This window comes from Lepisosteus platostomus, chromosome 3 (genome assembly GCF_059453375.1).
Source record: "Lepisosteus platostomus isolate fLepPlt1 chromosome 3, fLepPlt1.hap1, whole genome shotgun sequence".
Classification (NCBI taxonomy): domain Eukaryota; kingdom Metazoa; phylum Chordata; class Actinopteri; order Semionotiformes; family Lepisosteidae; genus Lepisosteus; species Lepisosteus platostomus.
In genome coordinates this window covers 73,714,711-73,729,460 of record NC_142613.1, presented here as the reverse complement: position 1 = coordinate 73,729,460, position 14,750 = coordinate 73,714,711, and the positions used below count along the sequence as shown (strand labels likewise).

At 37.9% G+C, this 14,750-nt stretch overlaps 1 long non-coding RNA gene across 1 annotated transcript in view; it reads right to left on the bottom strand.

The window, feature by feature from the left end:
• The window catches only part of LOC148675437 (uncharacterized), a 46,847-nt gene extending 32,402 nt beyond the window's left edge, over window positions 1–14,445 (bottom strand). Inside the window, exons 1-2 of the long non-coding RNA XR_015935598.1 lie at window positions 14,313–14,445; window positions 13,962–14,060 (exon numbers count right to left, since the gene is read on the bottom strand). This is a non-coding gene — a long non-coding RNA (uncharacterized LOC148675437). The remainder of the gene's footprint in view (window positions 1–13,961; window positions 14,061–14,312) is intronic.
• Between the last annotated feature and the right edge of the window lie 305 nt (window positions 14,446–14,750).

Below are 14,750 nucleotides of genomic sequence, written 5' to 3'. Positions count from 1 at the left end.
TGAGGTTGTTGTCACAATCGTAAACCCCTCCTCTTAAGGACGCTCCAGCCCTTCCTTGTTTAGTACTCATTCCCTGCACCTGCCTCCAGTTCCTGCCCCTCGTCCTATAAAAGCCGGGCGCTCACTCTCTTCTGGGCTCTGCATTGGATCCCGTACCAGGCGAGTCCGGGACCTGGAAGCGCCTGGTCCCATCAAGGTTTTACTTTCTGTTCCTGTTCCCGTTCCCGTGCCGGTCCCAACCCGGTTCTTTTTTTAATCTCGTCTGTCTTGGATGGATCGCTTGGCTTTGGACTTTGCCCATCTTGGATTCCCCTTTTGGACTCGGCTCTGGACTGTTTGCCTCGGCCACACCTCCTCCGAACACCAGTGCACCATGGACACACCCCCTGTTTTCATTCCCGACTCCCGCATGCTTTTTATCCCGTGTTTTCCTCACTCATCCCTGGATTGTGTCATCTTTATAGGGTCTGGAAAGAACACTTTCGTTACAGTTGCCCTGCTTAATCATGGTGTTCCAAAAGTTTCTGTGCTGGGAATATTTGCATGTTGCTTCTTGGTCAGATCACTCACCTTCGTGCACTTGCTTCATTACTGTTCTAAACACACCCAGACACCATTGCCGCAATCAGACACCACTGTTGCAGTTCATGCATTTCATAGTCTGGCTCTTATTCACAGAACTGGAAATTCAGGCCTACTTTCTCTCCTGAAGACCTGATTGTTGCTGAATTATGTCTCCATAATCTGTGGACAACAGAACCTTTTTGTGTGCAGCACTTCCCTGTGGATCTCACTGCCCAAACCCACTGCGACATTTGCACTTTCAAAAATCATGACCTAAGTCCTGTATTTTCTAATAATTTAGAATAATAAAATACTAGTTACTAGTAGTAGTAAAAACTACTAGTTTAAAAAAAAACTTTTTAAAAGGAAAAAGTTATTCAAAGTAGGTGTGCTCAAGAAGGTAAATTCATGTCTAAACTACATTTGAGTCTTTTGCAGGAGACTGTCTGTGATACAAAGATCATGCAAAATTCTGGTGATTTGCCTTCTTATCCCAAGTGAATAGGGCTCAGGAGCAAAATCCAATTAGTTAACTTAATTCTCACATTTCAGCACAGGGTTCCTCCTTGCTTGTACTCTGTCTGAATTAATAAAGGATTATGTCCACAAATGTTTAATTAAAGTCTTTAATATTTATTCCAATTTGGAATGCCAGTAACACCAAAGGCATTAAAGTTAATAGAAATATGACAATTCTTCAAAAAATACAGTATGTAAAGGTGCATTGCTTGATTTGATGAATATAGCTTTCCCACCATATATCCTTATGGTAAATTAGTAGTTGCTATAGAAATTGTACTATTTCTAGTACCCTTAAAACATTTTTAATAATTCCTTCTAATTTTCACTTTAGATTTTAAAGTGGCAGAGGCAGGAGTCAGCACCCTGCAGCTGCCAGAGAAACATTTGGATCCATCACCCGTCTCCCTTCACCCAGCCCTAAGCAGACAGCCACTCCAGCCCCAGGCTATTTCCTTGCTGAATGTCCAGTGAGATAACACTGGCTGCTACAATACTGGTTACTTTTGTCATCAATTGGGTTGATAAACATGGGTTCTACAGTTACATTCACAGGGCAGTCGCATTATTAAGCTGTACATCTGCAGTGCAGGCTTTGTATCAGGTTGCAGATATTGGCTTGTGGAACCTGGATAAGCAAGTACCTGTTCATCACTGCGAGTAAATTTCTGTAGATACTAGACATTCCTGCCCAGAATATCAAACTTAGATCTCACCATGAATATGTCAGTATACTACTCAGAATCTCATTCTGGTACACCATGATCGGTGACATCCAGCATGTTGGTCTGTACAAAACCCTGATTCCTTACTTGGCTCGATTTGTCTCTCCATCTGGGTGAGTCCACCTTACTCCAACACACTGGTGGCATGAAGGCAATCTTCTCTTGAAAGGAGGAGAATAGGGGCTTCTTTCTGTGATATTCTGTCTTGATTCTGACCAGATATGACATTCGACAGACTAAATCACTTCAACAGCTGTGCTCGATGAGTTAGTACTTATTAAACAGTCAAAATCAATCAAATGTATCATGATCATGAATGATGCCAAAAATGTTTAATTATCCAAAATCTGTACACTTTTTTTCTAGGAACATACAAATAGAGTGATAAACTTTGTATGATGCTCAGGCTATTTAATTAATCTACTTTCCAAGGAACACTCTCCAGGGTTAATATACTGTAGCTTTTTAAGAGCATAAGGTGATTATGGATTGTGGGTATAAATATTAATTAGGCAAAAACTAATGAATATTAATCCTCTTACTGTGATATTATGTAAAAAAAATCAATGTATTAATTACCAAGTCAAATACAATATTACTGAGGTAACACACAATTAGATGACTATTAGATGGGAGATTTTCTCATATCGTCAGCTTGCTATACTGTACATCCTCAATTTCCTCAGTTGTCTAGGTACCTGCAGGATGGCACATAAGGGAACTGGGACTGTTTTCCCACAAGCAATTCAGCTTCATTGGTTCTGTTTCACTGCTGAAACCATATTTGCCTTTATAACTCAGGTTACCTTGGAGATATACCAGATTTGCATTTTTTAATTTAAATTGAAACTATAGGGTGAATTTTAATTGATGTCAGTTAGCTACAGTATAATATATTTTTTTAATCTACAAGGACACTGCTTTTGCTTTTCTCTTTGTTTCACAATAGTTATAATCACATGGAACCTAATTCCAAGAACAATGGCATACACAATCTGTTACCGAATCTGCAGAATACTTCACAGAATTTGGCGGAACATTTTTTTATCATGGACCAGATTGAGCAAGCAATGCTGAGTTACTGCACAATTCCAGATTTAGTTAACACAGCCGTCTGCTGTGCAGCTTTTCTTTTACTTCATGGTTAACAGGACCCATGCCATTACTTGGCAGTAATTAAGAGATATCTTAAACTGCCTTTCAATGTTTTTTTAATTTGTATAGAGGTAGCAATATATCAAATCTACATAGCTCATAAGTAAGCTGTCTACCTCTAAGCCAAGTTATTAAGAAATCAAGTTATGGATTATTTACTAGTTTATGTCCTGCACATGTACCATTATGTAAAATAATAGACATGCCACAAAGGCAGAATCATTAAATAAATTAGGTAAGGGCCCAGCAGATAACTGAATTTAAACTGAGGGGAAAAGCAAGTCAGGATAAAAGCGAGAAAGCTTGGAATTAGAAAACCTGTCGAAGAAAGTCTGTTCATAAAAAAGGCAATATAAAAGGCAAGTAGAGCTGGTATGAGATGTGCTGGTGTTATGGGACATAAGTACAAGCTTGACTAGGGTTTTAAAAAGCAAAAGGAGATGATAGTGTTAAACTGGAGTTACGATCTGGAAGACCCGAGTAGTTAGAAAAGGGAATTTAGACAAAATGGGATGAAAGACAATTACTATTAGCCCATGCAGTAAGTCCTAAACAAAAAGATCTAACAGAATACTTGTGGTTAAAAGCACACAAACAAGGGCAGGAGATAAGAACCCTATTACTAAAAAACAAGAGATCTGAATTAGAAAGAGTTTATTGGAAATACAGACGCAACACTAGGAATGCAAGAGAACTGGGAGCAAAGCTGCTTTTCTATCACATTGAAGATATAGAAAATAACAGGGCAGTGTTAATGTTTTCATTCAGATATGTGTTTATAATAATAGAGCATGGATATGATAACTATTTAAAAATCAACACTTGTCAAAAAGTAAATTGATATTCTAAACTATACAGGTACTGTAGATGATAAGAATGAAAATCTGAAGCAATTGTGCGTTTTCCGAAAAGGCACATTTACAAAAGATTTTATAAATGAGGGACATGCAGCAGACAGCTGCAGGTACAGTGTATTTGTGAGTGTATTATGTAGTGTGTATAAGGTACAGGTATGTATCAGGTTTCGCATGGGGAAATAAGAGAGAGTATAACAGGTTTAATGGAAGTGGGAGAAGGGATACTTCATACAGACACACATTGACTGCTGGGAATGTAGATCTCAGAGAAGGTTTAAGAAATAAAATGTGTGGAGAAAGAAATGACTGAGGAGGTACATTAAACAAGTCTTGGGTGAAGGTACTGAAACTAATGAGTCAGTTAAGATAAATAGAGATAATAAAATTTAAAGTTAAAACATTAGATTAAGACCCATGGTGAACAGCCTAAAGCACCCACTATAAGAATCTGAATGAATACTGCCTTTCCACCCAAACAGGGATTTCAGAAGCCTACATGCAGATTTAAGGAATCTGTCTGAGAAGGACCTCAGTGGTTGAGGTGTTTGCTACCCATAATGTAGGTGGGCTGAGAAGACCTAATGAAGTTGGAGCAGCCTGTTTGTTTGGGTTGCAATTTAACATTTATCCTAAATAATATAAATCATAAACTTTATTTTATATAGCGCTGTAAAGGTGGCTTTTCAAAGCGCTTTACAGAATGGCAACAACAATAAATAAAAAGAATACACAAGATAAAACACATTACAATATACAGAGGAGACCGTGGATGGTGGTACTAAGAAAAGTAGAAGCAGAGGGGTAAAGAATGGAACCAGTTAAGTAAAGGCTCTTCTAAAGGGTTTGAGTCTGGATTTGAAGGTGTTTAGAGAAGGTGACTCTCTGATATCCTTGGGCAGAGAGTTCCAGAGCTTGGGGGAATAACAGGAGAAGGCCCTGTCACCCATACAATGTAGACGGGCTTGGGGGACAGTTAGGAGACCAGAATTAGAAAACATTTATGCCTGCTGTGATATGTTTAATTTTGGGGTTGTTTGTTATTAAAAATCATGAACCCTAATATATACAATATATTTTTGCCTGCCACCTGCTTCTTTCTATTAAGCCCAAACTTGGCTGATAACGGGCAGCACCACAATGACCCAAAGCAGTGGTTTTCAACCAGTGGGCCGCGGTGGTACTGCAGGGAGACACTGCGTGACTGACAGACTACAATTTAGCGCAATTAAAAGTGACATGACAAGAAAGCTAATACAGAATGTAATATGACTGCCTAATTACCCTTCATATCATGGATAAATCTGCGATTTCCCTCACGGAATTAATAAAGCATCTATCTAAGTGGCTTGAATTTGGTTCTCTTACGAGGAAAGACACAGAGGAAGGCCTATCTACAAGTAACGAAACCGCTTCAGTGTCTCATACCAATAACCCAAAATCCAAACCCAAACTAAAAAGAGAAAATACAGCAGTGAGTACCTGGCTCTGGGCTTACGTGTGTGGGAACTGAGAACAAGCCGCTGTTGCTGTGTGTTGTGTGTTCCGAAGTGTTATCAAATGAGGCTTTAAAGCCAAACAAATTAAGTCGACACCTGGAGACAAAATGTTGTGGTCACCAGAAGACATAATGTGTCCAAACCTATTGAGTTTGTTTTTAACAAACTTAGAGAACACTAGAGCAAGAAAAGAATTCTTGAATCTGCTTGTGCGGGAAGCAAACAAACTAAAGCAATTGAAGCTTCCTACAGTGTAGCGCAGCTTATACAATAGCAAAGGCTGGAAAGCCTCATACAATTGGGGAGAATTTGATTTTGACTGCTGCAAAAGAAATGGTTGGTGTCATGTTAGGAGAGAATACCCGCAAGTACGAATAATTAATGAGATGGCATATAATGTAACTCAGCAGCTGTTACAAAGAGCGTGAGAGAGCCGCTTTTTTGGGTGAATCTACGGATATTGCAAACCTTTCCAATCTCCTTGCATATGTTAGATATGAACATAATGTTACTTGTGTCTTTCCCTACACATTCAACTGCTGAAGCCATTTCTGATGTTTTATTGTGTGGGATAGAATGGTCAAAATGTCTGGGGGTGAGCGGGGTCGTTACGTATGGGAAAGCTACTGCACCACTTGTGACATCTGTGCACTGCAGTTTACATAGGGAAGCGTTGGCTGACAATAAATCTCAGCAAATCTTAAGAGTGTTTTGGATGAGGCAGTTAAAATAGTCAACTTCATAAAGAGCCTGTACAGCCACGCTTATTTCGAGTGCTATGTGAAGAAACGGGTAGTGATCATGTTCAGCTTCTTTTGCACACTGAGGTATGACGGCTTTCTCGGGGCATGATGCTTTCTTGGCTTTTTGAGCTGCATGATGAAGTACGTTTTTTATCCAACTCAAAATTTGAGCTCTCAAATCGTTTAGATGATTTTGAGTGGCTCGCTAAATATGCTTATGTTGCGGACATTTTCAGTCACTTAAATGGACTCAGCCTTGGTCTTCAAGGTAAAGCAGCGACAATTTTTAAATAGAAAATAGAACCCACAATAAAGAAACTGGAACTATGGGCCGAACGTATCGACCAGTCAAACTACGTCTCGTTTGAAAATTTGTCAGATTTTCTAACAAAAGAAAAAATGCAGCTACCAGCCTCTGTCACAAAGTTAATAACAGAGCACCTGCAAAGTTTGAGGACCCAATTCCATGACTACTTCCGGCTCCAGATGTTCAGTTTAGCTGGGTTGAAAATCCTTTTTTAAACCTATGTGAAGAGCCCTTGCAAGTTTGAACGCTAAGGAGACAAACTTACAAACTTGTGGACCTGTCCTGGAGTTTTTCACAGAAACTCTTAACACATTTTTGGCTTCATGTTATTTCGGAGTATACTGATCTTTAGGACCCAGCAGTGAGATTTTTGATGCCAGTTCCAACAACATATCTTTGTGAAACTGGATTCTCTGCGCTGGTGGCACTAAAGACCAAATACAGGAGTAAGCCTAATGCTGAGCCAGACCTCTTGCGGTTTTCCTCTCTGCAGCCCGACATCCAGCATTTGGATCTCTCACTAAGTGAGCCAGAAAGAAGGTGTGTGTGTTTACTGCCAGGCTAGTTGTAGGCTGTTGAGTGACTGTGAATTCCTGCGTCCATTGAAAAATCTATGTGTTGAATATAATGTAACGGATGGGGAGTTAACATCTACTTCTGTTTTGTAATTGTTCTGATAGTTATTGAGCATATTTTTGTTTCTCAACATCTTCATAAGTTCATGGGCACAGAAGGCTACTCCGCACTTCTGGAAAAAAAATCAGTTCGTTTTAATTCCGCCCATTCAGTTTTGTTTTTGACAGGCTAACGTTAAGTGCCTGAGAGATCATAGAAAAGAAAGAGCTGTAGTGGTGCTTTAGTTTTTACAATATTTATTTTTATTTTTATTTATTTCATGTATTTATTTTTGGGTGAGGTGCTGACTGGACTCCTTCTGTAATCAATAAAAGGTCTTTGTAAAGCCATGTTTGTAGCTTGAATATGCGTATTTTCTCTGAATATCGATTAGGCTACTGCTGATGTATATACTGTAGCTAGCCTGTTTCAAAACCATAAGGACGGCCTGGTCCTTGTATGGGCCAGAGAAGTTTTTATGGTCGGTCATGTGGGACGTGATCTGTAATAGGTTGGGAACCCCTAGGTTGGGTTCCAAAGCATCCATCCAAATCAACAAGGGACTTAACTACACACAAAATAAATGTTCACAACTGACCATGTCTATCTCCAGATTTAAATCCTGAACATGTTAACTCAAGATGTCAGTTTCCTAATGCTAATCAAAGGGTCTGAAGGAGCAATTTAACATGGAGGAATGTTCATAAATTTCCATCTGAATTGCCAGAAATCCATAGCTCACAACAGGAGGTATATAGTCAGTGCAATTCCTCCAGAGACTGATTTACAAAATACTACAGGAGTTTGAAACAATGTGAATCTCATGTTATCTGGACTTAAATTATTTATGGCAAATTATTCTTATTATTATGATGATGATGATTATTACAGCATATGTGGCTATTCTGTGCGGTGTCATTAAGTTTCCTGTATAACATTGTGATTTTTTTAAACAGGAAATAACATTCCATCTGTAAATATGTTAGATTTATTGTTCCCATTTCATTAAGGTGTATGACTAAACATGAAGGACACAGTAGTCCTCAATTATGGGGCTAATACTCAGTGGATATTATGGATTTTAAGGCCAGAACTGGCAGTGGAATAGGACTCTGCATATTTAACTACTCTATTTTGTTATAATGCCCATAGACAATAACCATTGGGATTTAATCTAATTGGACTGATGTACCATGCTTCACTTGGGAGCACTATAGCCAAGGGAAATGTCAAGTTAAAAGGAATCAATTAGGGTGTAGCGATCTAAAATATTTTCACTTAACCACATGTGGTTACCAGAGGCTTATTTAGTACCTGACCACTGCTGAGATGGCTGATACAATTTTCATAACTACTGGGAACTTAAAAACCTTATTATAATGTATCACACCAATTGTGACAGTGCTAGTAGTGACAAAAATGTGATTGAGTTTTAATAATTGACAATTGACAGTATTCCTTCTTCAGGTACCTGGGTTTGTAAATAAGTGAATTCAATAACCAGTAGATAAAATGCAGCTTTCTTGGGGTTATTATACTCTTTGAGCAGATAACTCTGAAGCTTTGCTATTTTTGTTTTGAACTCTTTGAACCTCATTCATTTTAGTAGATACTCAGCAGGGGTAGCTGACCAGGTTGCAAGTGGTAAGAAGCATGAAGCTCAATACATTGAAAATGCACTGAAGGACACAGAAACAAACCATAGGGTAGGCCTTGTATTTAATATAACTGTCAATATTTCATGAGGGCAGACTTATGATATTATTGTATGAGACCTTGCTGCACTAGCCAGACAAGACATTAACAGATATATGCTTGGAATTACTGTACTGTATATGGAGGTGTGCAATAAATATTGTGTGCATCAATATTAGCTGCAAATTAATGTTGACAGGGAAGATCTAAAAAGATTCATAATTCTCTACCCAGAGTGAGAGTGTTTAGATTATTGGGAATTATGAATGGAGAAATGCACAACATGAGGAGGAAAGGTTACATTGGTTAGAAGGTAAAAAGGGTGCTGGTGACCACTAATGTGCTGTATTGAAAAAGCCCATTATGTTGGGTGCTCTTGTAACACACTATGGCCACCAGATAAAAGTAATACTGTAGACTTTTCCTCCAAAAGTCTTAATTGGCACATTCTGAACAATACAAGTGTATTGTTCAGAACACTCAGTTGTGTTTCCTCACTGATACAGAAACCATGGAGACTTGCACTCACTCTGCTTTTAAGTGTCAGACTCATTCATTCATTCTGGATGCATTTAATCTATTACAAGCGTATTGACCAGGCTGATGTTTCACCTTTAGTGAAGCATGATGTTGACTGAAGATGGTGAGCCAGGAAAGGCAGCACAGGGGGCAGTCTCTAGAATAGTGGGAATGGTGCAAGAACGGTGCAAGAGGCTCAGTGGGGCTGGCCCAAGGTAATATCCAGGTCAACCTGGAAATTAAGTGTGGCAAGACCCGGGGCAAGCCTCACATGGGGTCGAGGCCAACTATATCTGATATAATTAGTGGCTAATGGGTAGGTCACTGTGTGCAATTCACAGAAGATAATGATTTTGATTTGTTTATGTAGAGGATTATGATGTTCAATGAAGGGTATATAAGTCAGTTCCTGTTTTGGCCTTGTCAACATATCCAACCATTTCTAATAACATAATTAACTGCCCTCCTGGTCCCATGTGAGACAAGGCTGCAACATCAGTCCTCCACAGAATCTTGTGCTAAAGCAAATGCCTGATCACAAGTAAGTCCTAGTTCTTATTATTCTGTTATCACAGCCCTGTTCCATGTTGTTTTGCATTTCTGTTAAAACGTTAAAACATTTCCGTTTGCATAAACCATTAAAACTAATCCCGAATTCTACTGTTTGTCTTGTCTTTTCTCTTCTTCAGTTTTCAAATACTTTAGTAGTTCAACTGGGTAGCTGCGTTAGTGTGCGTAGGCTGCAAAGGAACAAGTAAAGGTTTATTCCATGCTGAAAAGAGAAGTGTCACACCCAAAGAAGCCTCCACAGCCAAAATGTTTTGTTTCTTTTCTTCTCTTTTCAGCATGGAATACACCTTTGTTTGTTCCTTTCAAATGTTTTACTCTTGTTCTACAACTGGCTTCCTGTTGCTGCACACATCCAATTCCATACAATTGTTCTCACTTGCTGCACTCTGTTCTTGCCTACTGTATCTTCAGTCTCTTACTTCTTTCTGACATCCCTCAAGCTTGGCAACTTTCTGCCAGACATCTCCTTTCTCCATCTCCTTTAATCCTCCACCTTCATTCCTTGCGATGCAGTGAATCATCGGCAGAAATCCGAACTGCTCAATCCATAAGAACCTTTTGGGTGCCGGCAACACATGCAATCGCTCGGCTCTCAACTACAGTGTAATTCTGACAACTGCATTGTTTTTCTCTCTGCTCATCTTGATAATGGCACTTAATTAACTAAACATGGTATACATACTGACCATACAATCGTCATACTGTTGAAGTTCTTGTTGCTAAAGTTTTTGTTAGACATTTGTATTGTGTGTCTAGTTAGTACTAGCCATTTTACCATGTATTTACTATTCTGTGCTTGCATGGCTTTTCTTTGCACTTTCACTAATGAAATTTGACATGATGTTAATTCTCAAATGTAAGGTATTTTGCTGTGGAAGGGATTGGGAGAATGCAGTATTTTACACAGAAACTTTAAATTTTAAATGAAATGATATTGACAACACAGTAGCTGATTAATGTTATTTATTTTAGAGGCCACTGAAGATTCATCATTTAAACTATAGTTTTCAAACAATGTCTTATATCAACACCCTTAAATGTTCTGCTTCTTGGTTTTTAATCTACTGTCTGTTATGTTTATTTAGAATTTATTGTGTGATTTGGGTTCATAAAACAAAATGGGTTTCGTAATTATTTCACATGTTTTATAGGCAAACGATTCTATGGAAATTGACCTGTTCTGAGTTAATAAAAAATTAAAACAAATCGATCAAAAACATCACATTTTAAATTGCAGACACACTGCCTTGGTTTTGTAGTCACTAACACTCCCCATGCTAATTTGAACAAAGGAGTTACACTTTTATGAATACCATTTTGCACATCAAACATTTCAGGTGGTATTTGATTACCTACTTTGCATGTATTTCCACTTATTAACATTATTCTTTATATAAAACTGATCTGAATATGGTGCTTGTTCCATGCACTTTGTTCCTTGCTCTAGGTTGCCTGCCACTAGCAGTTGTGTTGTTAATGAATACACCAGGTGTACAAAGCACACAATAAGGACACTTACTGCAAGCACAATGAATTATCATAATTTACTAAATGAGAGATACTGTTTCTTTTCTGCATATCAAAACAACGCCTCAAATGGCCTAATATCAGAAAATCCCATTATTCTCTCCTTCAGTATAAATGTTATTCATTTTGAACACCACAATAGTCTTGAGGTTATGTCAACAAATGCCTCATATTAATATTTACTCATTAGTAATACTTACCATTTAGGCATTATTTACTCATTACTTGTTAGTGTTACATAATGACCATTAAAATGGAATGTAACACTTCTAACTGTTATTTTACTGTTATTATCAAACAAAAATGTCAAAATCATTCTGTTGCAGGTGCACTGAAATTGTGGGCTTCTAGTGGGGAACTGCATCAGTGTACATTAGCTGAGAATGAACAATTAAAATAATAATAATTAAGTTATTAATTAAAGTAATTATTTAGTAAAGGTTAATTCCATCCTGAAAAGAAGAAAGAAAGAAATAACAATGTTTCAGCTCATAAGCTTAGCAACCAAAACATTGTTTCTTTTCTTTCTTTCTACTGTTCAATGTGGAATTAACCTTTACTTGTTCCATTGTGGGATTCTGCTCCATGTGGGGAGTTGTGGCCTCCCAGATTGTGGCCTGCAATCGCCAGACTGTGTTTGGCTGCAATGTCTTGCCAAGTTAGAAATTGCTGGCTGCGAGCACCCCAGATGGCAAGCGATAGTGCCCAGACTTTGTCCAGCCTACATCATACTAAAGGCATTGTGCTCTTCATAAGTAGGACCTATTCGTTTATTCCATCCACTTTTCTTTCTTGTTTTTCACTGGAATTGACATTCAACAAGTAAAATCATCTCATCACCTGTGTCCAATCGACTCCCTCCCATTCAAATCATGAGGTAATTAAGCACTGATGAAAAAGTCAAAGTCAGTTGAGTGTATCACAGTTAGTAATGACTATTAATCAAAATGATGCTAATGTCCTAAATGTTCTGGGCCTCCAGAATGGCTCTGCTCATAAAGTCTCTTGCCAGAGCACAAGCTGATTTGTTTGTGGCATCGAGGCATTAAGGCATCGAGTGATGGTGTCTACTTGCACACTTTTATTTATGGTTTATGGTTATAAATTTAATATACTGTAAATTCCAATTTAAGTCTGAAAAAAAACCCTGAAGGTTACAGCATAACACTTTTTCTTTGAATTCAAATTCTTCCCAATGCACAGCCATACTATTAACAAATATCTTTGTTTTGAGGGAAAACTAACCCTAACCCAACCTTGGGCTTAACCTAATCTTTTCTGGAACTTCTGTCTGAGGGACACTCCTCTGCTCCAATCAGCACTGAACTGCTAGTATGGAGCTGTGGTGCCCCTGACATGTTGTAAAAAAAGGCATGTGACTGACTACCTCTCTGCATGCTCTTCCGTGTGAAGTTGTGAGGTTTGTAGTAATGAGCCAGAATATAAAAATATCCATCCATTTTCTAAACTGCATTATCCAGAACAAGGTTGTGAGGATGTTTAAGTATTTTCAATTAAATACATTTTAAGTGTACATTAAAAAAATATTGAAAAAATACTTTATTTTCTAAAAACATATGTGCATAAGCAAAATGATGAGATGCTTTTGGTTCTTCATACTCTACTTTGCAGTTAACTGTGATAAGAGAAGACAATTTAGTTATTTTGCAGTTCCAGCAGATCAAGCCTACTTGGAATTTAGCTCATATGGCAATTTCAGGTCCCATCATAGTAAAAGACCACTCTCCTGAAAAAGAGAATCTTGAACAATATTAGTCTCTTCATCATTCCAAAGTGGAGAAGAGAAAAGGGAATTACTGTACCTGTAAGGAATTTATGATTATGGAAGAAATAAGCAGAAATGCTATTTTTTTAAATTAAATTTGCGAGTCTTTCCACCAAATGTCAAGTTGTATTTAATTGTGTAATTATAGGTTGAAAACATGTGCAATGTCTAATGTTGGCACCAGTATAAATAAAATACTGATATCTATATGGAAAGACTAGACTTTCTTCAAGAGGCCAGTGATCAGAAAATAAGTGTGCCAGACAATGTTTGGCTTAGCTAAGACACCCACAGCTTTTTCATGCTGCCAAGTGAACAGTCCACTTGCGTGGTCACTTCATTTTCCATATGAGGAGTACTGAGTTCACGTGTACATCTGTTCAAGGCAGCATCTTCTTGTTCATAATGAACTGAGGGGAGGCTCCATTGAAAAGTCATCACCTTGGCTCAAACGTTACCCATAGTATGGCCCTGGACCAAAATGGAACTGTATTTCAAATGAGAATTGTGTATCGTAGCAACATTTCCTTTTTTCCTTTTTCTTGCTCCATGACAAATACAAATATTTGGATTATTATTTTGTCAAACGCAGCTAGAATGACAAAACAAAATAGGAGTATTTATCATATACTGTACAGTATGTCTGAGACCAAGTCCGATGTCATCAAGGAATAATATTTTGAGTGCATAAAGTATATCAAGAGACAGTAACACTTGAAATTCCACTCGTCCAGGCCACTTTAAATATTCCAAATACAGAAATACAATGATAATAATTGCTTATTACTTATATAGCTTATATATATAATAATTGACTTATATAGCGCTTTTCTGGAAGCTCCACTCAAAGTGTGTCACAGCCATAGTGCACCAGTACACTCACCACAAATCAGCTATCAGTAGGTGTGTGGGACCCAACACAGGAACCAGTAGGGAGGAGAACAGGAGAAGGAGAAAGGAGAAATCTAATAAAGAAAATGCCCTGTAAAAAGTAAAAAAAAAAAGTTTCAGAATAAATACAAGCATATCTGATGCCGCATGGAATGGAATGAAGTCCCTGCGATCCCAGTTCCAAATATTAATTACTTTAATACAAGAATTCACTGTGCTAATACCCCAGTATACAACCAAACATCAGTCCCAACAAGTTATATATTGGAAAAACACACACCAAAAAGATGCACGACTGATCGTACTCTCAACCCCACCATAACCAAGGAATGGCACAACTCACCCAGTCAAACACAGAAAACCCTTCAGCTCGGGTGAATTCCTCTGCTTCCTGTACCAAAGTAAACAGATTATGTCTGCCAGTATGGAAGACTTTGAATACTGCGGGGTACAACAGGAAAGTTTAGAAATCAGCCTTTCTCAGTAATATACTCATTCATGCAAAGGACTTTCTCCACTAGGCAGATATAGCTATAATTAAGTATAATTGCAGCACAGAGTCCAATTGATTAAACAGAACATATTTCTTATTTCCAAGTCAAAGACTAAGACTAAGAATCTGCACTCCTGGATAAACGTAAACTCTGTCACAATACACAGAAAGAGAATCCACAATAGATGCCTATCTACAGTAGACCAATATTTAGAATGAAGTTATACGAAATTTAAATGTGTTATTTCAAGTATTTAACAAATATGTTGTTTTATTAGAAAACAGACC